The sequence below is a fragment of the Bos mutus genome, chromosome 16 (genome assembly GCF_027580195.1).
Source record: "Bos mutus isolate GX-2022 chromosome 16, NWIPB_WYAK_1.1, whole genome shotgun sequence".
NCBI classification, from domain to species: Eukaryota; Metazoa; Chordata; class Mammalia; order Artiodactyla; family Bovidae; genus Bos; species Bos mutus.
In genome coordinates, this window is record NC_091632.1 from 7302235 (window position 1) to 7314053 (window position 11819).

The following is an 11819-nucleotide window of genomic DNA, read 5'->3' on the forward strand; positions in this document are numbered from 1 at the left end:
GATGGTTGGATGGCATCACCGGCTCGATGGACATGAGTTTGAGCAAGCTGCGGGAGTTGGTGATGGACAGGGAGGCCTGGCGTGCTGTGGTCCATGGGGTCACAGAGTCGGACACGACTGAGCGACTGAACTGACTGAGCAGATGAGGAAACAGAGGCACGGGGCGGTTAGGTGGGTTTGTGAGGTCACACAGCAAGGCAGTTGCAGAGCCAGGGACTGACGGTCTGTGTCCTGGTTCCAGAGTCCACAATCTTCACCTCTGCTCACCTCTCCCCCTGACGGTGTGGAGGCTGGAGAGGTGCGCATGATTCACAATTACCTGGTTTGAGAGGCAGTTTGATGTGACCTAGGAAAGCTGACTGTGTGCAGACCACGTGACCTGGCGGTTCTTCCCATCTTCACTGCAGACTAACTCATCATTGCATGTGCGGACTCAAGAGATTTGGAGTAAAAGATTCAGGGTGGCAGTGATCCCAAAAGAGAGGGAAAAACTTGGCAACAAGCCAAATGTCCATTCAGAGCAGAAAAGGTGGGTAGGCTGGAGTCTGTTCACGTTGTAGGCTTCTTCCTCTACAGCATTTACAACGTGGGCTTAATGACAGCTTTTGTCTCTCTTCCGTCATGAGAAGCGTCCCAGCTGCAGCTCTCTTGCATGCCCGGCCCTGCACACCTGCGCACAGGCCCTGCAGGTGGCCTATGTGGGATGCACCCACTCCCACAGCTATTCTGTTCCTCATTGCTGCACAGCAAGACCCATGTTTTCTCCATGGTCATAGGGTCTCTGTAGCAACCACTCAGTTCTGCGTTACAGCCACAGGTGATACAGTGAACGAAGGGACAGGGCTGGGTGCCAATAAAGCTTTATTTATAGGACAGGCTCTATTTAACTCGTCTGTGGTCTGCAGTAGCAAAAGGCATGACCTACAAGCCCCTTCATCTTCTGATCTCATTCTCCTATATTTTCATTTCCCTAACACACTGTGAAGCTTTCCTTCCACACTCCCGTGCAAACTCTTCTTCCTAAATGTCCCCCTCCACTTTTCCTTACAGATGAACTTCTTCCAATAAAAAATGAAAAAAATCACTCAAAAAACTCCCCCAAAACAGAAAACAAAAAAAAACCTCAAACTGGAAGCAAAACAAAACCTCACTTATGAATTCTTCCCAGCTCTATTTCCAGGAAGAATCAGGTATTTTTTCCCTTGTATTCCCATGGAACCCTTCTGCATTTCTATTACATCAGTTGCTACCAGTTTTTGTGACTCTTAAATATTTTTGCCTCTTTCTCATCACCTTCCAGGAAGCAGTAAATCCCTGAGAAAGAAAATTTGTCTCAACCATATTTGTGTTATCAGAGCTGGCATGGTGGCTGACACAGTGCTGGAGTTTAATACATACTTAGAAAGATGATGCAGAAAACATGCTCGAGAACAGCATGGGGAATGCAAATAATGTGAATTCTGTCTATCCACACCATGTCATGAGCTTAACTCATTTTTAATCACTTTATCATTTGAGTTGTTTTTCCTTTTTATGGCATCACATAAAGAGTTTATCTGGATTTTTCAGTGTTTCACTGTCTAAATTTTCAGGGTGCCACCTACGTGGACACTAGTGTCAAACATGGAGAGAATGTTGTTTTAAATTTTTATATCTATCTACATACATTTATTTATTTGGCTGTCCTGGCTCTTAGTTGCAGCGTGCAGAATCTTTATTTGTGGAATGAAAACACTTAGTTGCCGCATATGGGATCTAGTTCCCCGACCAGGTTTTGAACCTGGGTCCCCTCCACTGGGAGGGCAAAGTCTTAGCCCCCAGACCAGCAGGGGAGCCCTGAGAATGTTCTCTTTTTAAGAATCCAGAAATAACATAAAAAAGAAAAGATACAGATAATGGCCATCTCTATTTGGTTTTGCCACCCAACCTTCTATGCATACCATAGAGTAAAAAAACAGCTTCATCTTGCCTGTTTCACCCTGTATATAAACAGAATCCTACTATAAATTTGTGTATGTGTATATGTGTGTGTGTATATGTGTGTGTGTGTGTATATGTGTATGTGTGTGTGTGTGTATATGTGTGTGTGTGTATATATGTGTATATGTGTATATATGTGTGTGTGTGTATATATGTGTATATGTGTGTGTGTGTGTATGTCTGCTCAGTTGCATCCAACTCTTTGCGACTCCATGGACTGTAGCCTGCCAGGCTCCTCTGTCCATAGGGATTCTCCAGACGAGAATACTGGAGTGTGTTGCCATTTCCTCCTCCAGGGGATCTTCCTGACCCAGGGATTGAATCTGTCTCTCTTGTGTTTCCTCGCATTGACAGGCATATGAATTGTGTCTTTTTCCCTTTCACTATTATGCTATTGAGGTTCCTCCACAATTTAATCAGGCTGCTATTTTTCACTTATTTTAGTCTTTATTTTTAGAGCTTCCCCAGTGGCTCAGTGGTAAAGAACCCGCCTGCCAATGCAGGAGATAGAGGAGATGTGGGTTCAATCCCTGGGTCAGGAAGATCCCCTGGAGGAGGGCATGGCAACCCACTCCAGTATTCTTGACTGGAAAATCCCATGGACAGAAGAGCCTGGTGGGCTACAGTCCACGCGGTCACAAAGAGTCAGACATGACTGAGCGGCCGGGCACGCACACACTACACCCTTATGGATCTGAGGCAGAGTTGGGACATCTGATAACTTCTCAGATGGATGGATCAAAAGAAGCCAGAAGGCTCTAGAGTTTTTTCTGGTTACTGGTGACCCATGGGAGATCTGGACTGGAAGAAAGGCATGAATTCTCCGGGGGGAGAGGATGAACTTGGATTAATGGATGGAGAACAGAATGCAGGGTCTGGGTCAGAGACCAGCCAGGTTGGAGCCCCGTGTGCATGGGCGGTGGGCAGACTTCCTACGGAGGCAGTGCATTTAGACGTGCTGGGGGGCACACCCAGGCTGCAGGCTGAGGAGGAAGCTGGGAGACAGTGTTGCTGAGTGATGTACAGACCTGGAAGTGCTGCTCATCACTTCGGTCCACATTCCACTGTGTGAGCTCTGCTCTGTGACCTGGCCTCACCCTGGAAACATCAGAGTATCATTCTTGGCTTTTAGGGACATTTCATGGGGACAAGGGCTGAGGAAAATGTGCCATCAGCAAAAAGGCTTGCTTGGGAGGTCACAGGTGGCTGCTTGCTCTGTCTTTCGAGCTTCCTTCAGAGAAGAAAAGCTCCTCCAAGACCTTGCCAACAAATACTTGCTTATCAGTTGCTTGAACTAGCAGTGTGGCTCTGACCTAATCCTGCCCCTTCAGCCCTGATCCATAGCCGTGTGGAAATGGCTTCTCTCTCCACCGCATGCAAACAGAGGCATGAATGCTGGGTCTCATTCCCGTTGGGAAACAGCCAAAGTTATTATGACAGGACTGTATTTTGAGCAATGTTGGCTATTTGTTTTTTGGAGCACAAAGCAAGCAATAAATCTGTCACCCTGAAAAATCAGGTTGTGACCTAGAGGAGAGAGCAAATTGTGACTTTAGGTAAAAAAGAGTGACCTACCGGGTAGGATAATTTATCATGATAACAAAATTGCTGGAGCTTTCCTGACGGACCAGGAAGAAGGGCTGCAGTAAGCAAATTCAGGAGATGCAAGCGTCCGAGTATTTGTAACTGATCAATATTTCCAGGGTTCCCAAGCAGCCAAAAAGCTGCCAGCGTTCGGAGGAAGTACACTGCTCACCTGATTTGTTTTAAAGGGAAAACTGAGGGCTCTGATTATTCTCTTCAAAAGAATGTCACCACTCCACTGTGGGTGCTCTTTGTAGGAGGAAAATAAATACTCTTCGGGGGATTGAAGTGATGATGCTTGATTCTGGGGCAGGGTGGGTGGTGAGAGGGGGAGGAAGGAGGAAGCAGGGGTTGATGTGCCTGTGACCTGGAAGAGCTTAAGGAAACTGACTGGGGGAGAGCAACATCCTTCACTCGCTCCTGTGTTCAAACTGGTCCTCCTGGAGCCTGAACCAAGCAAGTGTGTCACCTTGGGAATTACTGAGAGAAAGGCTTAGGCGACGCCAGAGGTTATTTATTTATTCATTTATTGAAGGTTGTTTTTTTTTTTCTTAAGAATCCAGTCTTTACTGAATGTGTTACAATACTGCTTCTGTTTTATGGTTAGGTTTTTTTGGCCACTAGGCAAGTGGGCCAACCAGGGATGGAACCTGCAACCCCTGCGTTGGTAGGTGAAGTCTTAACCCCTGGCCCGCCCGGGAAGTCCCCCCAGAGGTTATTCACATTCTCTCTTCCCACGTACACTTGCCCTTTTGATCCACTCTCCCTGCTGCCCTGTCCTGCTCGGTGGCTTTTGGGAGGAGATGGCCTGCCTCCTCCCTGCCTCCCCTCCATGTTGGTGGGGTTGTCAGTGCTACCTGCTGGGCAGCAGAGGGAAGACAGGCTGGGGACCGCCGCCCCCGACCCCGCAGGCAGCTTGTGTCCCTCTTCTGAAGTCACAGCTCCCAGAGGGAGCTCTTTTCCACAGAGCCACTTTTATCCCTGGTTTGCGGCGACCTCTCCCTTCCCTTGACACTTCTGTCACAGGGGTGCCCAGCATCCCCACCCCGGGGTCCTCCACGTCCCGAGGTGTCCCTGCTCTCCGCCCGCGGCTCTGCGGACTAAGCCGCCCTAAGTTGCTGTGTGCCCTTTCCTGCCCCCTCCATTGTTCCACAGACCCCCTTCCACAGACCTGAACCTCATCCTGGCTTTTCAGGGACTCCAGTCCAGTTCAGTTCAGTCCCTCAGTCGTGTCCGACTCTTTGCGACTCCGTGGACTGCAGCACGCCAGGCCTCCGTGTCCATCACAAACTCCTGGAGTTCACTCACACTCATGTCCATTGAGTCAGTGATGCCATCCAACCATCTCATCCTCTGTCATCCCCTTCTCCTCCCGCCTTCAATCTTTCCTAGCATCAGGGGCTTTTCAGGGACTCCAGCGGGCCTTAAACGGGGGAGAAGAATGCTCTCAGTCCCTGGGTGAAGAATGCAGAGTTTACATGACGCAGCTCAGGGTTGCAAACCACACGATACACCCAGCTTAGGATGTTATCAAACTCGGGTCCTTATCTCTCCATTCCGCTGAAATGTACAACTACGATGAGCCTGGCTTTATGTCGTCATCGCTTCTCCATGAAGTTGAAGGCTAGATAAAGCGCTCCATCCCTGCGCTTGAACACCCATGATCTCAGCCACACTGACCACAAGGCTCTTGGTATTTGCACTTCTGTGGCCCACGGACCCAGCTATGCCCCTGCGGACTTGACAGGCTCATCCCATTTCTCAGAAGAGATTTAATGGCAGAGAGTTCATGTCCGGCAAAGACTTCATTACTTTTATTAGCTCTCCATGCTTTCCTGCTTGCTGCTGCACTGAGAGGTCTTACTGAATAATCTATACTTGTCAGAAATACAAATGTGCCCTAGCTCCAGACAGCTTTGATTCCACCTATTGCACTTTCTTATTTAGGATATTCTGGAAGGGGTTAGACAGATGCCTTCTGTAGGGGCCTGGCTGCAGTGTGGTGTTGGTTTATGTCCAGTATAGTCCAGTATTCTTGCCCGGAGAATCCCAAGGACAGAGGAGCCTTGCGGGCTACAGTCCACGGGGTCACAAAGAGTTAGACACGTCTGAGCGACTCAGCACGCACACACACACCAGCAAAGCAGTAACATCTAATTTCCTTGTGCCCGAGGCCCCTGATGAAGTGCATTCATGATGCTGAATGAGTCACAGATGCCTGTTGCTTTTTAGGCTGAGGCAGGTTTTCAGGGAGAAAAGGACTTATTTACTACTTCTTCTAATTTTATTATTGACCTTCAGTTCAGTTCAGTTCAGTCCCTCAGTCGTGTCCAACTCTTTGCGACCCCATGAATTGCAGCACACCAGGCCTCCCTGTCCATCACCAACTCCCGGAGTTCACTCAAACTCACGCCCATCGAGTCAGTGATGCCATCCAGCCATCTCATCCTCTGTCATCCCCTTCTCCTCCTGCTCCCAATCCCACCCAGCATCAGAGTCTTTTCCAATGAGTCAACTCTTCGCATGAGGTGGCCAAAGTACTGGAGTTTCAGCTTTAGCATCAGTCCTTCCAAAGAAATCCCAGGGCTGATCTCCTTCAGAATGGACTGGTTGGACCTCCTTGCAGTCCAAGGGACTCTCAAGAGTCTTCTCCAACACCACAGTTCAAAAGCATCAATTCTTTGGCGCTCAGCCTTCTTCACAGTCCAACTCTCACATCCATACATGACCACAGGAAAAACCATAGCCTTGACTAGACGGACCTTTGTTGGCAAAGTAATGTCTCTGCTTTTGAATATGCTATCTAGGTTGGTCATAACTTTCCTTCCACGGAGTAAGCGTCTTTTAATTTCATGGCTGCAGTCACCATCTGCAGTGATTTTGGAGCCCCAAAAAATGAAGTCTGACACTGTTTCCACTCTTTCCCCATCTATTTCCCATGAAGTGATGGGACCGGAGGCCATGATCTTCGTTTTCTGAATGTTGAGCTTTAAGCCAATGTTTTCACTCTCCACTTTCACTTTCATCAAGAGGCTTTTTAGTTCCTCTTCACTTTCTGCCTTAAGGGTGGTGTCATCTGCATATCTGAGGTTATTGATATTTCTCCCAGCAATCTTGATTCCAGCTTGTGTTTCTTCCAGTCCAGCGTTTCTCATGAGGTACTCTGCATATAAGTTAAATAAGCAGGGTGACAATATACAGCCTTGACAAACTCCTTTTCCTATTTGGAACCAGTCTGTTGTTCCATGTCCAGTTCTAACTGCTGCTTCCTGACCTGCATACAGGTTTCTCAAGAGGCGGGTCAGGTGGTCTGGTATTCCCATCTGTTTCAGAATTTTCCACAGTTTATTGTGATCCACACAGGCAAAGGCTTTGGCATAGTCAATAAAGCAGAAGTAGATGTTTTTCTGGAACTCTCTTGCTTTTTCCACGATCCAGCGGATGTTGGCAATTTGATCTCTGGTTCCTCTGCCTTTTTGAAAAGCAGCTTGAACATCAGGAAGTTCACGGTTCACATATTGCTGAAGCCTGGCTTGGAGAATTTTGAGCATTACTTTACTAGCATGTGAGATGAGTGCAATTATTGACCTTAGATAGGTTAAATATTTTTGGGGATCTGTTTTCCCACTCATGTATGTCGATGCATGAATTGTGCCCTGAATGTCTTATTTATTTTAAAATTAACTTTGTTAATCTTTCCAAAGAATTGACTTTTGCCTTTACTGATTTTTGGTGGCAGTGTGTGACTTGCAGGATCTTAGTTCCCCAACCAGGGATGGAACCCGTGTTCCCTGCATTGGGAGCACAGAATCTTAAGACCACCGGGAAAGTCCCCCAATGTCTCTTTTTAAAAAAAACACCACAGTCAAAACTATTGAATAGTATCTTATAACGTATTTGGTTATTAAATCTCTATTAGTTAAAATAAATGATAATACAAGCGTATGAGTACTAACAGGGTATGAAAGAAGAAAAATAAGCAGAGTGTATCCAGTTGAGATTAGTGTTGATAAGGCAGGACAGTCAGCATTGATCACACAAGCGTTTTCAGCTGTCGTTAGACTTTAGTATTATTCATAAAAAGAGAAAAGAGAGGACGATGGGGATTTGTGTCAGGCCCTGAACTAAGAACTTTATGTCTCTTATTTCATTTAGCTATTTAAGTTAAATTTACCTCAATAGCAAAGTCACAGAAGCTCCCTAAATGTGTGTCCAGAGGTGAGTGGATATAGATATGGTCCATACATACAAGGGGCTTCCCAGGTGTGGCTAGTGGGAAAGAAGCTGCCTGCCAATGTCAGACACACGACATACCTGGGTTTGACCCCTGGGTCATGGAGATCCCCTGGAGGAGGGAATGGCAACCCACTCCAGCAATGTCGCCTGGAGAATCCCATGGACAGGGGAGCCTGGTGGGCTACTGTCCATAGGGTCACAAAGAGTCGGACACGACTGAGTGTCTACCACTTCACTTCCTTATTTTTCATGACCGAATTCCATTTTTTGTTTGCCTTTCAACTACGTATCAAAATATAAGCATTTTGTGCCAGACTAATACTTAGAATACGTACTGATGTTTAAATTTTTTACATCATTGACTGTCAGTCTTTCTGCTTTGGCTCCTTTTATTAATACTATGCTTGAACAGACCTCTTTCACTAGAAGATGACATAAATGTTTGCCTACTTTCTATGATAGAGCTCTTTCTTTATCACAATATTAAATCCTAACTGGGTGGAGTGGAGCTGAAGGTGCGATGTCCGGCAGTGACACCGCTGTTCTCCGTATGACGCCTCCTTTTCCTAAGAGGCCTCAGCGAATGCTCCGTCTCCTCCCCAAAGACTTACCAGGCCAGTGGTGGTGTCTATTTTGTGTGTATTTCAGCCTTGTTTGAGGTTTAATTTTGGTCGGTTGCTCTGCCATTTTGGTGACACGCGAGAGGTCACCTTTGGACAACGCAGAGCGTTAGGGGCACCAACGCTTCCTCGCGTCCACCAGCCGCACACCACGGGGTCCTGCAGTGTCTACTATGGAAAAAAATCTGGATATACGTGAACCTGTGCAAGTTCAAACCCAGGTGTTGCTCTGTTGAAGGATCAACTGTATTTCAGCAGCATGGTGACTTGATAAAGCGTTGGAATACAATTCATACGTAGACATGTTCACGGCATGGTTGTGTGGTTGCCTGCTGCTGCACTCACGCTGGACACGTGCGTGCTCAGTCGCACGGTTGTGCCCTCCTCTTTGTGCCCCGTGGACTGTAGCTCACCAGGCTCCTCTGTCCATGGCATTCTCAGGCAAGAATGCTGGAGTGGGTTGCCATTTCCTCCTCCAGGGGATCTTCCCGACCCAGGGATTGAACTGGCGTCTCTGGCGTCTCCTGCACTGGCTGGTGGATTCTTTACCCCTGAGTCACCTGGGAAGCCTCTATGCTGTATAATAACCATCCAAAATGCAAGGGCTTGGGGACGTCCCTGCAGTGGTTGAGATTCTGTGCTTCCACTGCAGGGGGCATGGGTTCAATCCCTGGTCCGGGAACAAAGATCCTACATGAGGGGCCAAAAAAAAAAAAAAGAACCCCCCACCCAAGAAAAAGCTCCAAAATGCAAGGGCTTAAAATAGCCCTTTTAAACAGGGTTTCAAGAAGCATTTAAACCCTAATACCCTAAGGCATTTATTATATGTAACTAATTAACTATGTTCCAGGGGGAAGATTAGAAAAATAGTCACTCAAATATTTTTTCTATAGGACTTCATTTTCTCATGGAGACTCCATTGAGAAAGGGTGGCTTAAAACAGTACACATTTATTTAGCTCATGAATCTGCAGCTTGATTTAGGTCAACAACAGACTGGTTCCAAATAGGAAAAGGAGTACATCAAGGCTGTATATTGTCACTCTGCTTATTTAACTTATATGTAGAGTACATCATGAGAAACGCTGGACTGGAAGAAACACAAGCTGGAATCAAGATTGCCGAGAGAAATATCAATAACCTCAGATATGCAGATGACACCACCCTTAAGGCAGAAAGTGAAGAGGAACTCAAAAGCCTCTTGATGAAAGTGAAAGTGGAGAGTGAAAACCTTGGCTTAAAGCTCAACATTCAGAAAATGAAGATCATGGCATCCGGTCCCATCACTTCATGGGAAATAGATGGGGAAACAGTGGAAACAGTGTCATACTTTATTTTTCTGGGCTCCAAAATCACTGCAGATGGTGACTGCAGCCATGAAATTAAAAGATGCTTACTCCTTGGAAGGAAAGTTATGACCAACCTAGATAGCATATTCAAAAGCAGAGACATTACTTTGCCAACAAAGGTCCGTCTAGTCAAGGCTATGGTTTTTCCTGTGGTCATGTATGGATGCGAGAGTTGGACTGTGAAGAAAGCTGAGTGCCGAAGAATTGATGCTTTTGAACTGTGGTGTTGGAGAAGACTCTTGAGAGTCCCTTGGACTGCAAGGAGGTCCAACCAGTCCATTCTGAAGGAGATCAGCCCTGGGATTTCTTTGGAAGGACTGATGCTAAAGCTGAAACTCCAGTACTTTGGCCACCTCATGCAAAGAGTTGACTCATTGGAAAAGACTCTGATGCTGGGAGGGATTGGGGGCAGGAGGAGAAGGGGACGACAGAGGATGAGATGGCTGGATGGCATCACTGACTCAATGGACGTGAGTCTGAGTGAACTCCGGGAGTTGGTGATGGACAGGGAGGGCTGGCGTGCTGCGATTCATGGGGTCACAAAGAGTTGGACACGACTGAGCGACTGAACTGAATTGGAGCTGGGCTGTAGCTGGGCTCACTCTTAGCCTGGTGGTTTGCCGGCCGTGGACCGAGGCGCTGCATGTAACCAGGCTTCGTACCTTTTATCCTCCAGGTACCAGCCCACATGTTTCTACTGCAAGGGGCAGAGGGCAGGACAGGAAGCAGGTACAGTGTTTTCAAACCTCTGTTTGTTAAAAGCTAACATCTCATTGGCCAAAACAAGTCACATGACTGAACTCAGCCCTGAGGGGCTGGGAAATCTACTTTACCTTTTGATAGAAGAGACACCTTGCACAGAAGGTGCAGGCAGGGAGGGGTGGAGAAATTGGGGCCATTAAGGTAATTAATGCACCGCCATGATGTAACTCGTAACAACATGTCTCCTGTTGTTAATTTTCTTTAAGGCTTTTTACTGACTCTTCCTGAAAACTTGTTATGTTTTGGAGTCATTTTGTCAAGATAAAAGGTTGCCCACCGGGATTTGCTCCAGGAGTCTTAGCTCTGGAGCTCTGGGAGTTGGTGATGGACAGGGAAGCCTGGTGTGCAGCAGTCCGTGGGCTCGCAAAGAGTCAATGACTGAGAGACTGAACTGAACTGAGATTAGTTATAATACCTAATTCAATGTAAATACTATGGAAATAGATGTAAATAGATGCCCGCAGGTGGCAAATTCAAGTTTTGCTTTGGGGTACTTTCCAGGATTTTTATTTTTCTGAATATTTTCCATGTGGATACTGAGGGCCATGGACAGGTAGTTAAATACTGTAACTGTTTATCTCACAGCAAGTACGGTGGGAGCCTGGGCTCCAATTTAGGGTTCCTATTAGAAGTTCTCCCCTTCCTCTCGTCCAGGGATGCTTCCTTTGATAACCGCCTGAGGCTCAAGCAGGCCAACGTCCATGAATGGGCCTGGAGAGTTAATGTGAGCTAAGACTCGGTGATGCTGGAGTCCCCACACGATGGGCCTGGGGAGGCAATGTGGGCTAAGACTCCGTGATGCTGGAGTCCCCACATGTTTCTGTAAATACAGATGTGTCTCATTTTATTGTGCTTTGCTTTATTTTGCTTTTTACAAATTAAAGTTTTGTGGCAACTCTGTGTTGAGGAAGTATATCTGTGCTATTTTTTCCAACAGCGTTTGTTCGTTTCGTGTCTCTGTCATACTTTGGTAATTTTCACAAAATTTGAAATTTTCATTATTATTATATTTGCCATGCTGATCTGTAATCAGTGATGGTAAAGAACCCACCTGCCAATGCTGGAGACTTAAGAGACACGAGTTTGATCCCTGGGTTGGGAAGATCCCCTGGAGAAGGGCATGGCAACCCACTCCAGGATGCTTGCCTGGAGAATCCCATGGACAGAGGAGCCTGGCGGGCTGCAGTCCATGGGGTCTCAAAGAATCGGACACGACTGAAGCGACTTAGCACACACACGTAATCTTTGATGTTACTACCGCAAAATGACTATGACTCACTGAAGGCTCA